Raw genomic sequence first — 12931 nt, forward strand, 5'->3', positions numbered from 1 at the left:
TCTTCTTTCACCTTTTCCCAGTTAGGGGTCGCCACAGCGGTTCACCTGTCCACTCATGATTGGCAGTGGAGCTTTTACAGTGTTGAGTTGCCAGCCTGGCACCCAACCTTCAACAGCATGCACGCACTCATGCCTAGGGCCGATTTAGAGTGTCCAATCCACCTACAGCATGTCTTTGGGATGTGGGAGGAAACCAGAGCACCCAGAAGAAACCCACACGACTACAGGGAGGTAATGCAGACTCCGCACAGAAGGCACCCTAGCCGAGGATCGAACCGGAGAGCTTCTTGCTGTGAGGTGGCAATGCTAACCGTTACACCACTGCGGCCCCCCATATATAACTGCTTAAATATTAATTTTCCAGTGAAAAAAGACTATTGTCCATCTTGGCCACCTCCCCTCCTTTTGGCTGTTAAGCAATAGAGTAGTGAATTCCAAATTGCAATTCCTCATAAGTAAAATACCATTTTACTCCTATTAAAGGTAAACATAGGTTTGTAAAGAGAGTCAGAAACATTACTCTGAGGTCTTAGGAAGCAGATGTGAAGGTTAAGGAGACTTTTTGTAAAATAGTAACAGAAATGAAAGCAGACAAAGCAAGAAATAATAGTATATTAGATTGGAAAAGCTCAGTTTATATTACATTTCCCAAAAGAGCAGTGCTAAACAGTGTTCACATTATCGAACAATTGCATTTGTGTCACATGTTGGCAAGGAAATGTACAAAATTCTGTAAAAGCTAGACTAGAGCAATACATGGACCAGTTGTGCAAGCCGGTTTCGGAAGGAACTGAGATATTTGAGATCAAACTGACAACATCAGCTAGATAGTGCAGAAGATAAGGGAGTTCCAGAAAAATATTTACTTCTTCTTTATTGGCTATTTAAAAACTTTTAAATATTATTTTAAATACTATGGCAAACTCTTAGAGAACAGTGGATACCAGGTCACCTTATTTGTGTCCTGAGAAATCTGTATGTAGAACAGGAAGTAACAGAGCTGAATATAGAATAACTGACTGGTTCAAGATTGGAAAAAAAAAGAGTACAACAAGCTGCATATTGTCACCCTGATATTCAGTTTTTATGCTGAATATATCATGAGAAATGTTGGGTTAGACAAATCTGATGATGAAATCAAAAGTGTTGGGAGAAAAATTAAAAAACTCAGATATACTGGAAAGGCCGCAGAAATACCTCACTAAAAGAATCACAGGACTAAAGCAGATGCCCTATGCTGACCATCTAAAAAAACTTCAGCTATACTCTGTGGCATATCGTCTACTCAGAGATGATCTCTGATTAACATACAAGGCCATGTCAAACCCTGAGCTGTTAGACATGCTCCACTTAAAGAAATCCCAATCCTTCAGAGCCACACACTCCAGGGATCTAAACCTTGTCATCACAATAAACAAAACATGCTGGAGGGATAGGTTCCTGACCCAGAGACTCCCCATACTCTGGAATAGACTACCCATACATGTCAAGCAGAGCGCCTCCTTGGCCCTCTTCAAAAGGAACCTTGACGATTGGATGGGAAATAGGAAATTCATCCCAGTGATCACATCAGTCACCCTGCTAGACAGGGGTCCAGAGAAGTAAATATTGTGGAAAGAAATATCCAGGGAATTCTTATGGCTAGGCTTGTATAGGCCCTAGGGCCGATAGCCTAGTACCAACCTATGAACCTATGAACCTATAATACCACTGTAATGGCTGAAAGCAAGGGAGTGTTTTTTTTTTTTTCTTTCATGCAATTTTTGAACTCATTAATAGAATATCATCACACCTTCTCTTTGTCTATCATCCCATTCATCCCCTGCACTAGGAGAAGGCTGACAAAGAGAGGTAATTTCTGGGGCAGCCTTTAAGGGTGTGTCAGGCTTTTTCCATTTTTTCCCTGCCTTAATTATGCACAACTTGGTGAAGTACCCTGGGAAGGTGACACATACATACATACATACAAATGTTTCAAACATGGGCATTAATACCCTTCTAGCTTGCCAATATACCAAAACACTTGTTCCCATAATAAGTGTCCAGGCTGTTCTTAAATATATCTAAACTAGTATTTGCTTTAATGTAATTTGGTAGTCAGATAACCAATTAGTACACTTCTCATTCCTATAGAATCTTCTACATAGGTTTTGAGATGATTCTCTAGAACTTTTTGATAACACCAAACATTCTCAGAGGTAGTTGTCTCTAAATGCCCTATATACCTGAATAAGATCTCCTCTTAGATATCTATAAGAGACTCTGTACAAGTTCAGATATTTTAGTCTTTCATAATAACTTAAATATTCACATTCATGTATGCCCTTGGTATATTTCCGCTGTAGTCTTTCCAGTTTACTCATGCTTGTTTTCTTATAGGGTTTCCATATTGTTATTCCATACTCAAGTTGGGTGTAATGTAAACAAACAATGACTTCTTTATTTTTGATTTCCTAGACCTTATAAATCTTTTTATACAACCTGTAATTATGTAACTATCATTAACCAATTGGTTTATATGATTAGAAAAACTCATAGCTGAATCTACCCATATACCCAGGTCCTTAAATAAGTTTACATTTTCAATCAGTGTGTGCTGTATTAAATATTCACCTTTCAGTTTATGTCTCCCAAATTTCATATTAGTTTTTGATGTATTTATCAGCATATTATTATCCTGTGCCCAAATGGTCAATTTAGTCAAATTATTTTGCAGACATGCCTTATCTGTAACACATGTAATCAGTTTACCCAGTTTCAGGTGATCTGCAAATAGACTGTAGAACACCTCAGATGAAAAAGTTAGGTCTGAAAGATACAATCTAAACAAGTAAGTGCCTAGGAGAGAGCCCTGTGGGTCACCCTGGCTGTAACCAAGGATTTCATCTGTCCAGTTGCTGTATGATACTTGCCATGTCCTATTTGTAAGCCATGCAGCTATCCATCTTATCAAGAGTACATCAATACCTAGTTGTATTAATATTTTGATCAGTGTTTTGTCTATGACCCTGTCAAATGCAGAAGTTAAATCTATATAAATTATATCACAGCACATTTTTTCATTCATAGCTGTTACCATTTTGTTATAGAACATCATGCTACAGGTGGTAATAGAACTATTTTCAACATATGAATGCTGATATATGGTTTCAAGTCCCAACCTATCCAATTCTGACAATAAATTATCCAATATTACCCTTTTCCATTATTTTTACACAACATGAAAGTAGACAAGGGTATATATGACTCTGGGTTTGTCCTTCTCCCTTTTCCCTTAAAGACAGGTTTAATAAGTGCATGTCTCCAGTCTTGAGGAATCTCCCCATATTTATATGACCTAGTGCATAATAGATATAATGGTACCATAAGTTCTTGCTGAAGTGTTCTCAGGTCATTGTTACTAATTTCGTCTCCTCTCTGTGCTTTGTTTGGATCCAGTTTGCGCAGTTCTTTTTCAATATAATTTAATTTGATTCCAGTATCTGGGGTTACCTGGATGTTACTAAGACAACTTATCACCCCTTTTGTGGAGCCAAACTGTTTGCATAGGATTTTGTAAATATATTCCACCAGTGTCCCTGCTGGACAGGGGCATTGGATGCTGACTTGGCAAAACATGGGCTAAACTCTTGCCTCAGCTTATAAGGGCCTCAGGGCCAATAGCCTAGTAACTTCCTGTGATCTTATGATCCTATAGCTATAATCTGTTGTATCTGAGAATACATTTTAGAATATGCATGCAGGTTATCAATTTGTGTGTCTTTACTCCTTTCACATCTTATGTATCTATAAAAAGTTTCCTATTATGCTCAATATCTTTATATACATTTTCTTCAAAATTTTCTTGATCTTGTCTCACACTATGCTTAATCTGTTTGTCCAGCTTGTTTATTTCAGTTTTCAAAGTTGTAGTTCGACCTCTCTTCCATTTCTTATATTTTTTGTCTCTCCTTAATCAGGTATCTTATTCTTGTGGAAATAAATCCCCCTAATGTTATATGTCTAGATCCTGATGTTAAACATTTTTTTGATTTTTTGCACTCAAACAATTTCTCTTTCAAAACTTTCCACATTCCATCTGCCATTTTTGCACTGAAAAGCTCACCCCAGTTAGTTTTACATAGTGACTGTTTTATTTATTTATTTATTGCATTTGTTTACCAGGATAGTCCACTGGGCCTGAAATGAGCACATTTTCAGTGGTGGCCTGGGAGAAAAGCTTCACATTTTATTACATACAAAGAAGATTATACACAACAATACAGAGTATATAACACAGTAGTAGCACATTAAATCAAAGTTATGACCACATAGAATAATTTGATAATAACAATGAATAAATTGACAACAGTGAAAAATGCTTAAAATCATGGTGCGAGTGTAGGAATCGAAGTTTTAGATATTGAGTAAGATTATTAGCAGAGAGAAGAAATTAGCTTAAAGGGTAAAAAGAAGGAGACATAAAGGCTTAAGGTAGGGATAGTGCAGGCTAAAGTGACAGCAGAAGGAGTTGGCATGATAGAGAGAAGGGGAAGATAGACTAGTTGTTGAGTGAAGAAGATTCTGAGAGGTGATCAGCTTTAGGGGTTGTCGGTGGGGGTGCAGGTGCATATCCAATGTGAGGAGAGATGAAGTTTAAGGGATTTTTTAAAGACAGTGAGATTGGTGATAGCTCTGAGTGAAGGAGGGAGATTATTCCATAGCTTGGCAACAGTAAAAGAGTACAGCATTTAGCTGGCTGAGAGCTTAGGTTTGTCAATGTTTAATAGCATTTGGTTTTCTGACCTACAGTGTCAATTAGGATGGTACGTGGTCAGAATGCTGGAGAGTGATGGGCAGGCTGCTGGGTAGTAAATAAGTTTATGGCAACAGTTAGTTGTAGGTATGTGAGGTGCTGCGGGAATCGGAGCTAATTTATTTGATGTAGTGCAAACAGTGGTGGGTGGAGAATTTAGCATTTGTAACAAATTTGGCAATTTTGTTGTAGCATGAGTGATGTTTAGTTTTCAGACAAGACTGAATACTGGTGAGGATGGGGGCACCATATAAGAGAGTTGCAAGCAGGAATGATGAGGCAAGAGCCTTTTTTGCATGGAAGCTAAGAAAGTAGCTGTGCCTATAAAGGGCTCCTAGTTTTTGATGTTTTTTTTTATGTTGTTAAGGATATGAAGGTCAAGGGTTAAGTTGTCATCAATGATGACAACCAGCAATTTGGTATTGGGAATGACTTCAATAAATAGTAGTATTATTTTGGGAATGAACAGAGTATTCAGACTTGTCAACTGGGCTGGATTTTTTTGGGGTAAATATTAAGAACTTAGTTTTATTGGGGTTAAGGGCGAGATGGTTCTGTGGCATCCAGGATTCAGTTGAGGTAAATGCTTCTTGGGTAAGTTGCTGTAGTACAGAGGCAGATTTTGAAGAGCAGATAATAGTGGAATGCAAGAACAAAGGGGACAACCACAACTGTGGGCAGTACAGAGGCATCAAACTCCTATCACACTGCATGAAAGTTCTGGAGAGGGTGATTAATAAATGGATACCTAGAGTAGCACAATGTAAGATGGGAGATGAGCAGTTTGGATTCAGATCAAGATGCAGCACAACTGACCCGATGTTTGCACTGAGACAGATTACATGAGAAGAAGATAGAGATGAGGAAAGAGTCCAAGTGGGCATTCCTAGATTTGGAGAAAGCATATAACAAGGTCCCAAGAAAGCTGATATGGGCAGTACTGCAGTGGTTTGAAGTCCCAGAAACATTGGTAGAATTAGTGCAGGCTATGTACAAGGACCCAATGACTCAAGTACGAACACTGTTCAGCCTCACAGAGGGGTTCCCAGTGGGAGTGGGTGTACATCAGGGTTCAGCTCTGAGCCCACTGCTGTTCATACTGGTGATGGACTGCATTAGCAAACAGGTTGGAGGGGATGGATCAACAAAGCTGCTGTATGCAGACGATGTGGCAGTACAGGCAGACTCTGAGCTAGAACTTCAGCAAAGGGTAGGGGAATGGAATGCAAATCTGAAGGCACATGGGATGAAACTAAGCACAGATAAGACAGTTGTAATGGCAGCAAATTGGAGAAATCAGAAGAAGCTGAGAATAGAGATAGAAGGGAAGATAGTGGAACAGGTAAATAGCTTCAAGTATCTGGGAGGGGTAGTTGAGCAGAAGGGTAGTCTGAATGCAGAGGGCAAAGCTAGAATCAGAGGGCCTGCAGCCAACTGGCATAGAGTATCAGGTGTAGTCTATGACAGAAGAATGCCAAAGAAGCTGAAAAGTAAGTTGTACAAGACAGTGGTGCAACCAGTACTACTGTATGGTACAGAAACCTGGGCAGTAAAGGCAGAACAGTTGAAGAAGCTAGAGGTGATGTAAATGAAGTGCCTGAGAAAGGTGATAGGATGCACATTGTCGGACAGACGAAGAAATGATGCCATAAGACCAGAAGCCAAAGTAGCTCCAATTGCAGAAAAGATCAAAGAGAACAGATTATGGTGGTTTGGGCGCATGTGTAGAAAAGCAGAAGACAATCTGGTGAGGCAGATTTTGGACAGATAGGAAGAAGGTAAGAGGAAGCGAGGACATCCAGCAAAGAGGTGGATGGATTGTGTGAAAGAAGATCTACGACAGTCAGGCATGAGTGTTGAGGAAGGCAGAAGTGTAGCACTGAACTGAGAGAGATGGTGACAGTTGACACGATATCCTGACCCCGTGTAGAAAAATGGGAAAAAAGGGGATGATGATGATGATGGTGATGATGATAATAGTGGAATCATCTGCGTGTTGGATTGCAGTACTGTGGGTAAGAGTAGTGTAGAAACCAAAGATGAATATACTGAATAAAAGGGGACCCAGTACAGAACCCTGGGGTACCCCTGTATTAGTACTGATGAAAGGGAGGTGTAGTGCTGCCAAATAGTAGATTGTTGCCTATTAATGAGATAGTTGGAAAACCAATGAAGGGTTGGGGGAGAGATGCTGAGATTGGAGAGTTTAGTAAGCAGAAAAGAGTGGGAAACTGTGTTGAATGCTTTTGATAGATCAAGAAAGAGTGTGGAGACTATGGATCCAGTGTCCCCAGCTTTATTAACTGTGTCCAGGAAGGAAATTAGGGCAGTGTTAGTGCTATATCCTGGCCTAAAGCATGTTAAGTGGAGGAAAGGAGTTGGTGTTTAATCAGGTGACTAAGGATCTGAGTGTGAATGCACTTCTCAGGTATTTTTGAGATGGGGGAAAGAATGGCGGTAGGTCTGAAGTTTGAGATGTCAGAGTTATTGCCACCTTTATGAAGTGGGAGAACATATGTTTTTTTCCATATATCAGGTATACATGATTCCTGAGTGTACCTATTGATGGGAATACTGATGGCGTAAGTAACAGAGGGGAGCCCATCCCAGTGGACACGAAGGTATGTGTAAACCACAGGTGCCTTCCAAAGGCCAACTGGGGATATCATGGGGATCTCACAGGCATCAGCATCCAGGGTACTTCACCAGTTCCTGGATGCCATGTTACCACATGCCAATAAGCACATATACTTCCCCCGAATGCAGGAGGAGTTCGCCAGCAATACGCGTCTCTTCCACCATGTGGCAGACTACCCGTAGGTACTGGGTGAAATAGACTGCATGCACATACACATCATGTCACCACCCATTGAGCAGGGTAGGCGCTACATAAACCACAAGGGATTCCCCTCCATCAACTGCCAGGTCATTTGCAATGCCCAGGGCATTATCATGGATGTGTATGCTGGCAGCCCTGGAAGCTATCATGACTCCCACATCTGGTATGCCTCATAGCTGTATCAGGTATTTGCCAGGGGGGACATCCCATATGGCCACCTGGTGGGGGATGCTGGCTATGCACTGGAACTGTGGATGATGACTCCCATCAGAAATGCACACACAGCCATGCAAGAATGCCATAATGAGGCACACGCAGAAAACAGAATCATCATAGAATGCGTGTTTGGGATGCTGAAATCACGGTTCCGTTGCTTGGACATATCTGGTGGAGCCTTGCAGTACTCTCCAGGAACATGTGCCCAGATCTTCATAGTATGTGCCATGCTACACAATATGATCCTGTGGAAACAGCTGCAGCAGGGACAGAATGGTGAAGGCCCTCACAGCCCACCAACACTGCCAATGGACCCACAGGCACAGGGGGACTCAGACCACAAACACCCTGTGCTAGCCCCAGTAGGCAGACGGAGGCGTGCCCAGTATGTCCATGCCTTGGCAAAGAGGGAACGTATGTCACACACGCTGACAGTGTAGGCACTCATGGACTGACACCCTTCTCCACCTGCACACACAGCAAACATGGATGGCACACACACACGACCACCTGTAAATTATCATGTATAGGTGGTCTACTGTGTACATCCTACATAGGTAGCCCTCAACTATTGTACACACAACCGCCATTAGCACAAGGTAAGTCAATACCTGAACAGTAAATTAAGCTATCAGCATGTGCCTATACTGTATGTACAGGTTCATAGATACATAAGTAGGTACATGCCCAACCACCGAGGCCACTCATAAGCATAGGCAAATGTGTCTGCTGTTGCCACCCCATCGATCAACTAACTGTCCCTCTGTAGAGCAGAGCCACTTGCGGGATCTCTGGGGTGTAGCTACTGTTCACCACCCACTCTGCAAGGATTTCCCGGAGTGTCAGTGAGGGGTTCTGTATAATGTAATCAGGGATGTAGTTCCAAATAATGGGGAGTATTCCTGGCAGGAATATTCACAGATGTGTACATGTTACATAGTATACCTTAAACACAGCTTGCATATATAGGTAGTTCTCCACAGAATAATAAACATGTGGAACACACAACCGCTGAAATGTGCGTTAATCACCCTTGCACTACCAGTGCCTTCTCTGAGAGGTAAGATATCACTGCCAGGATTAGAACATGCAACCATGTACACATTCATTACAATAACATACCACTAAGCTACCCGAGATGTACCAATGGCAGTTGTGTATACTGACAGGATAAAACACAAAAGGTAGGAATGTGTTGAAATAGGACAAACCGGCATGTACCCAATGAAAGGTGTATGTTTTATATATATATATATATATATATATATATATATATATATATATATATATATATACACATCATCATATATATATATATATAGAGAGAGAGGGAGAGAAAGAGAGAGAGATATGTCAATATATGGGGATATACATATATATGTAGATATATAGATAGGTTAACAACATCTACATAAACATGGAGGTACATATAAATGGGATACCTACCATATACCGACTGCTTTACATACTGACGCTCATAATCCCGAGGCTTAAGGTCCGAAAGAGCACAGTACTGAAGCACCAGATGCACAAGGTGTAATCTCACGATATTAATGTACAGTTAATCAGTGCTTCTGGTGTTGCGGTTTGGCTAGGTTACTATGTGTACGTGTGTTTCTTAGGGCTGTAGTGTATGTAAGTGTGTGTTCTGTGTGTGGTGTGTGTTCTTGGAGGACTGTAATTTGTGGTTGTGGGTTAGCTTTGTGCGTCTGTTTGCATGACCTAGGATGTAGAATATTAAAGTAGGGGGTGGTGTGGGGAGCGCAGACACCTACTTGGGGGGTGTAGGGGGGCTTGGCCACCTGCTCCTATGCAGTGTAGGATGGTTTGTTTGGATGTGTTGGGTAGCAGTGTGTCTGTGTGTGCATGTGTGTGTTCCATGTTCGTGTTACCTTCGTGAGTTACTGTCGATGTCGGTAACACTGCATGAAAGTTCTGGAGAGGGTGATTGATAAACGGATACCTAGAGTAGTAGAATGTAAGATGGGAGATGAGCAGTTTGGATTCAGATCAAGATGCAGCACAACTGACCCGATGTTTGCACTGAGACAGATACATGAGAAGAAGATAGAGATGAGGAAAGAGTCCAAGTGGGCATTCCTAGACTTGGAGAAAGCATATAACAAGGTCCCAAGAAAGCTGATCTGGGCAGTACTGCAGTGGTTTGAAGTCCCAGAAACGTTGGTAGAATTAGTGCAGGCTATGTACAAGGACCCAATGACTCAAGTACGAACACTGTTCAGCCTCACAGAGGGGTTCCCAGTGGGAGTGGGTGTACATCAGGGTTCAGCTCTGAGCCCACTGCTGTTCATACTGGTGATGGACTGCATTAGCAAACAGGTTGGAAGGGATGGATCAACAAAGCTGCTGTATGCAGACGATGTGGCAGTACAGGCAGACTCTGAGCTAGAACTTCAGCAAAGGGTAGGGGAATGGAATGCAAATCTGAAGGCACATGGGATGAAACTAAGCACAGATAAGACGGTTGTAATGGCAGCAAATTGGAGAAATCATAAGAAGCTGAGAATAGAGATAGAAGGGAAGATAGTGGAACAGGTAAATAGCTTCAAGTATCTGTGAGGGGTAGTTGAGCAGAAGGGTAGTCTGAATGCAGAGGGCAAAGCTAGAATCAGAGGGCCTGCAGCCAACTGGCATAGAGTATCAGGTGTAGTCTATGACAGAAGAATGCCAAAGAAGCTGAAAAGTAAGTTGTACAAGACAGTGGTGCAACCAGTACTATTGTATGGTACAGAAACCTGGGCAGTAAAGGCAGAACAGTTGAAGAAGCTAGAGGTGATGTAAATGAAGTGCCTGAGAAAGGTGATAGGATGCACATTGTCGGACAGACGATGAAATGATGCCATAAGACCAGAAGCCAAAGTAGCTCCAATTGCAGAAAAGATCAAAGAGAACAGATTACGGTGGTTTGGGCACATGTGTAAAAAAGCAGAAGACAATCTGGTGAGGCAGATTTTGGACAGATAGGAAGAAGGTAAGAGGAAGCGAGGACATCCAGCAAAGAGGTGGGTGGATTGTGTGAAAGAAGATCTACAACAGTCAGGCATAAGTGTTGAGGAAGGCAGAAGTGTAGCACTGAACTGAGAGAGATGGTGACAGTTGACACGATATCCTGACCCCGTGTAGAAAAATGGGAAAAAAGGGGATGATGATGATGATGATGGTGATGATGATAATAGTGGAATCATCTGTGTGTTGGATTGCAGTACTGTGGGTAAGAGTAGTGTAGAAACCAAAGATGAATATATTGAATAAAAGGGGACCCAGTACAGAACCCTGGGGTACCCCTGTATTAGTACTGATGAAAGGGAGGTGTAGTGCTGCCAAATAGTAGATTGTTGCCTATTAATGAGATAGTTGGAAAACCAATGAAGGGTGGGGGGAGAGATGCTGAGATTGGAGAGTTTAGTAAGCAGAAAAGAGTGGGAAACTGTGTTGAATGCTTTTGATAGATCAAGAAAGAGCGTGGAGACTATGGATCCAGTGTCCCCAGCTCTATTAACTGTGTCCAGGAAGAAAATTAGGGCAGTGTTAGTGCTATATCCTGGCCTAAAGCCATGTTAAGTGGAGGAAAGGAGTTGGTGTTTAATCAGGTGACTAAGGATCTGAGTGTGAATGCACTTCTCGGGTATTTTTGAGATGGGGGAAAGAATGGCGGTAGGTCTGAAGTTTGAGATGTCAGAGTTATTGCCACCTTTATGAAGCGGGAGAACATATGTTTTTTTCCATATATCAGGTATACATGATTCCTGAGTGGACCTATTGATGGGAATACTGATGGCGTAAGTAACAGAGGGGAGCCCATCCCAGTGGACACGAAGGTATGTGTAAACCACAGGTGCCTTCCAAAGGCCAACTGGGGATATCATGGGGATCTCACAGGCATCAGCATCCAGGGTACTTCACCAGTTCCTGGATGCCATGTTACCACATGCCAGTGAGCACATATACTTCCCCCGAATGCAGGAGGAGTTCACCAGCAATACGCGTCTCTTCCACCGTGTGGCAGACTACCCGTAGGTACTGGGTGAAATAGACTGCACGCACATACACATCAAGTCACCACCCATTGAGCAGGGTAGGCGCTACATAAACCACGAGGGATTCCCCTCCATCAACTGCCAGGTCATTTGCAATGCCCAGGGCATTATCATGGATGTGTATGCTGGCAGCCCTGGAAGCTATCACGACTCCCACATCTGGCATGCCTCATAGCTGTATCAGGTATTTGCCAGGGGGGACATCCCATATGGCCACCTGGTGGGGGATGCTGGCTATGCACTGGAACTGTGGATGATGACTCCCATCAGAAATGCACACACAGCCATGCAAGAATGCCATAATGAGGCACACACAGAAAACAGAATCATCACAGAACGTGTGTTTGGGATGCTGAAATCATGGTTCCGTTGCTTGGACATATCTGGTGGAGCCTTGCAGTACTCTCCAGGAACGTGTGCCCAGATCTTCATAGTATGTGCCATGCTACACAATATGATCCTGTGGAAACAGCTGCAGCAGGGACAGAATGGTGAAGGCCCTCACAGCCCACCAACACTGCCAATGGACCCACAGGCACAGGGGGACTCAGACCACAAACACCCTGTGCTAGCCCCAGTAGGCAGACGGAGGCATGCCCAGTATGCCCATGCCTTGGCAAAGAGGGAACGTATAGCACACATGCTGACAGTGTAGGCACTCATGGACTGACACCCTTCTCCACCTGCACATACAGCAAACATGGATGGCACACACACACGACCACCTGTAAATTATCATGTATAGGTGGTCTACTGTGTACATCCTACATAGGTAGCCCTCAACTATTGTACACACAACCGACATTAGCACAAGGTAAGTCAATACCTGAACAGTAAATTAAGCTATCAGCATGTGCCTATACTGTATGTACAGGTTCATAGATACATAAGTAGGTACATGCCCAACCGCCGAGGCCACTCATAAGCATAGGCAAATGTGTCTGCTGTTGCCACACCATCGATCAACTAACTGTCCCTCTGTAGAGCAGAGCTACTTGCGGGATCTCTGGGGTGTAGCTACTG

This window comes from Protopterus annectens, chromosome 12.part0, assembly GCF_019279795.1.
Source record: "Protopterus annectens isolate FY-2018-M chromosome 12.part0, PAN1.0, whole genome shotgun sequence".
NCBI lineage: Eukaryota > Metazoa > Chordata > Ceratodontiformes > Protopteridae > Protopterus > Protopterus annectens.